The sequence below is a fragment of the Rutidosis leptorrhynchoides genome, chromosome 3, assembly GCF_046630445.1.
Source record: "Rutidosis leptorrhynchoides isolate AG116_Rl617_1_P2 chromosome 3, CSIRO_AGI_Rlap_v1, whole genome shotgun sequence".
NCBI lineage: Eukaryota > Viridiplantae > Streptophyta > Magnoliopsida > Asterales > Asteraceae > Rutidosis > Rutidosis leptorrhynchoides.
Window position 1 is genome coordinate 426,299,730 of NC_092335.1, and position 4,814 is coordinate 426,304,543.

The 4,814-nt window shown below is 31.7% G+C and overlaps 1 pseudogene; it reads right to left on the bottom strand.

The window, feature by feature from the left end:
* Positions 1-338: 338 nt before the first annotated feature.
* On the bottom strand, positions 339-1,498 carry LOC139897844 (uncharacterized; annotated as a pseudogene).
* Between the last annotated feature and the right edge of the window lie 3,316 nt (positions 1,499-4,814).

Genomic DNA, 4,814 nt, shown 5'->3' on the forward strand with positions numbered 1-4,814 from the left:
GCCTTTATAAAAGCCCAAATCTTCAATTCATTTAAAAACAAATCTTGTACTATGTGTCTAAAACGTTTTGTGAGACTTAACATCAAAGGACAGCGACTTCGGAGGCTTCAACATTAGAGGACGAATACTTCACTTATTAGATTAGTATTAGCCATCTTTCCCCTAAATCATATGGAATGGGAGCAAATAAAAAAATAAGAAAAAGGATGCTAAATAGTAACATTACATAAAAGGCACAAAGCATATTCAAAAATAATTTTGATAGACACTATAGACCAATATAAATGGAGAAACTAATAGATTGAAACGACAATTCTAAACAATAGAAGAGCGTTACATTATCTGCACTAACGAAAATAACAAACTCTATATTAAGCTAACGACCAAACAAGAAATGATACCGAGATCATCAATCACAAATTTCATACTTCTATGTAGAAATCAAAAGCTTTACAATGAGCATCAACATATAAAGGCAAAAAAAAAAAAAAAAAAAAAAAATCAAAGCTTTTTTCTTTACTAATCACAATCAAGAAAATATGTTCCCCTAGATACCAAACAGGATCAAAAAGCAACTTCACAACCTCCATTAAAGGAGACCATTTCTTCAAAAATCACTAAAGACAGTGGTGCAAGCTGCAGTATGGATTCAAGAACCGGGTTTGACCCAATTCAAGAACAAATTGAAGCAATTGTGTATACACCTAGTCATATTTTTCTCTCCAAGTGTACACAAGAAACAACACCCATGAAAGTGCTAAAACAAAATCTCCAAGGACCAGTCACAGCCAATCACGACCGAGTTCTTCGAGCTTACTCTCAAAGTAAATCATCCAAATTGCCATAGCAATATGAAGAAGCACACAACCTTTAGCAAAAAAGCTTTGAAAGTCTCTCTTTCACAAATGCCACCATGAACAACAAGATCCCAACAGCAAATAAAAGCAACCCAGAGAACGAATCAGAGGTCTTAATCAGCAACTGATCATGAGGTGTTGATCCTAATAACTTAGTAGCAATTTCATTACCATGACAGAATGCAAACACCTCATGGCTATAAAACATCATTAGGGTTCCACAACTTAAAGCCACTAATGAATAAATTAAACATATCGAGAAAAACCCTGATGATCCCATTTCACAAAACACCAAATTTAAGTACTATATTTTTTCAATTTAATTAATACTAAAGAGAACCCATTTGAAACCAATTCTGTAGCCAGCCCTAAATAAGAATCCCCATTTTTTAATATCAGATATAGTAAACCCTAAAGAGATCACCCTAACATCAACCTAACAAATTTCATGACCAATATCAGGGGAATTTATACAAAACCCACAATTTTTTGGGTATAAAGATTTAAACTTTAGCTAGAATAATAACACCCATATGAATTTATGATGAAATCAGATAACCCTGATTAAAGATTGGTCATTTTTCTTAATATACGGAACCAATAAACAGAACCCACAAGTATCTATTGACAGAAGTTGAAATACTAACCGTAATTAATAATAAATCACCTGTGAAATCTTGACAATTGGAAAGGGTTTATTTACAGAAGAAAGAAGGTAAAGAGGGCAAAGAATGAAGAAGAAATATTTATTATTATTGCCGATACCAACAGCGATGGTGAGGTGTCGTTAAAGGTTATAATGGTAATTATCTTTTAGATTTTTTATGCCGATAACAGTCCTCCGTATATTATGATCTTTCTACGTGCATTAGAAGCTTGTACTTGTTTCGTATTTTTTTTTCCTTGGAAAAACATCGATTTAAATTAAATTAAGACAAAATTTCATTTCTCGTCCCTAAACTTTACATCGATTTTGACTCCCTATCCTTTTTTTTTTTTTGTATTCCTCGTCCCTAAACTATGAAAAGAGTACATCCCTCGTCCCCCATCTACTTTCTGTCAAAACCTGCCGTTACCCCTTATCACGTGCATGTCATGTGAGGGTATTTTTGTCATTTTTTTTTCTTCTTCTACCATAAAACCCCCCAATTCTTCACAATTCATTCTTGTATTCCTCGTCCCCAAATTAGGTCAAGTTCTCCTTTAAACGATCCTGAGGCTCGTATTTGATGGATTACACAATTCGACCTAAAGATCCTGATTACGATCTTAGATTTATTTATGGTGAGTGTCTGTGTATCTTAATTGCACTTTTTGTTTTGTAATTTCACACTCGATATCCTTTTAAACCTTAGTTTTTTATATTTTATTTTGTCTTTTATTTTTAACAGGATGTGATGATTTACTCTTTACACTAAAGATTTATCATGGTGGAGAGTTTAGTGATGCTCCAGGAAGGGAATATGTGAATGAAAAAGTAAGTTACATTGATTTTATTGACATGGATATGTTTTCAATACATGAGCTTGACCATTTCATTCAGGACCTGGGATATGATGGTTTTAAGGTGATAGTATATCACTTTCTTAGGCCTGATAGTGACCTTGATTTTGGTTTAGAACCATTAGGTTCAGATGATGATGTTAGAAATATGCTTAAATATGTCAAAGAAAGTATGAAGAAGAATAGGATTGTGGAAATGTCTGTTTACACAGAACATGAACTCAACCCAAAGGTGATTGTGCCTGAGTTTGTTAGTCCAGCTGGTAGAAGTAAGTTTATTTTAAAGGAGATAGATGAGGAAGAGCAAATAACAGTTAAGAATAAACCAAAAGGTAAAGTTTCTAAGAAACTAGTTGTAGAAGGAGCTGAAGGGTTAAAAGGTAAAGTAATTGTTGAAGATGATGAACCATTGTCTAACACTATCTAGTGAAGCTACAGTAGTTAGGGATTGTGGTAATAATGTTGAAGATTGATAATGCTAAAAACGAACATATATTTCATAGCATTATCCCTCAAGAAAGACAAGCTTTTAGTTGAAATTGTTCTATTTACAAGCAATATTCGTTTAAATAATAAAAGGTGAAGACAAAAGACAGATTCGACGAATTGAAGACGCAAACGACCAAAAAGCTCAAAAGTACAAAGTACAATCAAAGTGGTTCAAATTATTGATGAGAAACGTCTCAAAATTACAAGAGTACAAGTCGCAAAACGCAAAATACAAGATATTAAATTGTACGCAAGGACGTTCGAAAATCCTGAACCGGGACCAAAGTCAACTCTCAACGCTCGACGCGACGGACCTAAAATTATGAGTCAACTATGCACAAGAATATAATATAATATTTAAATAATTATATAAATTATTTATATATTATATATATTTAAAAATAATGTCGACAAGCTAGAAAACAACCAAAGTTGAGCTGTCCCAGCTGGCCATGCGATCGCATGGCCAGGAAGAGGGATTTTCATGCGGTCGCATGACCCAAAAAGTCAGGCCACATGCCTATAAATTTCGCGGTTTTGAGCAAGTTTTATATATCTTTTTCTTCTTCATTCACTCAACGATATATATATATATATATATATATATATATATATATATATATATATATATATATATATATATATATATATATATATATATATTTTAATTTTAATTTTAAATTCTAATAATAAGGGTATGTTAGCGAATGTTGTAAGGGTGTAAGTCGAAAATTCTGTCCGTGTAACGCTACACTATTTTTAATCATTGTAAGTTATGTTCAACCTTTTTAAATTAATGTCTCGTATCTAAGTTATTATTATGCTTATTTAATGCCGAAGTAATCGTGATGTTGGGCTAAATATTAAAATTGGGTAATTGGGCTTTAGACCATAATTGGGGTTTGAATAAAAGAATGACACTTGTAGAAATTAGACTATGGGCTATTAATGGGCTTTATATTAACTAAATGATACCTCGTTGATTTAATATATAGACTTATAATTTGACGTATTTATATATAACCACATACGCTTGACTGGGCACGGTGGGCGGGATATCTATAAATACCAATAATTGTTTATTTTACCGAACACGTGACTGGATTAATAGCTAATGGACTAGTTAAAATAGGGGTGGATTACATTCAAGGGTAATTGGTGTAATTGTTAACAAAGTAGTAAAACCTTGGTCTACACGCAGTCGATAACCTGGTGTATTCATTAAACAAAGTATTAAGACCTTGTTACAATTCGAATCCCCAATTAGTTGGAATATTTGACTTCGGGAATAAGAATAATTTGACGAAGACTCTCTCACTTTATGATTATGACTGATGGACTATTATGGACAAATCCGTATGGACATATCGAATAATCCAGGACAAAGGACAATTAACCCATGGTAATAAACTAAAATCAACACGTCAAACATCATGATTACGGAAGTTTAAATAAGCATAATTTCTTTATTTTATATTTAATTGCACTTTTAATTATCGCACTTTTATTTACTGTCATTGTATTTAATTGCACTTTTAATTATCGTACTCTTTAATTATCATCATTTTATTTATCGCAATTTCATTATCGTTATTTACTTTACGCTTAAAATTAAGTTATATTTATTTTTAATATTTTACATTAGGTTTTAACTGCGACTAAAGTTTTAAAATCGACAAACCAGTCATTAAACGATAAAAACCCCCTTTTATAATAATAATACTACTTATATTTATATATATATTTGTATTTTTACAATTATAAGTTAAAAATATAGCGTTAAACTTGGCGAGTTCCCTGTGGACGAACCGGACTTACTAAAAACTACACTACTGTACGATTAGGTACACTACCTATAAGTGTTGTAGCAAGGTTTAGGTATATCCACTCTATAAATAAATAAATAACTTGCGTAAAATTGTAGCGTATTTAATAGTATTTTCCTTGTAAAATATAAACTATTTT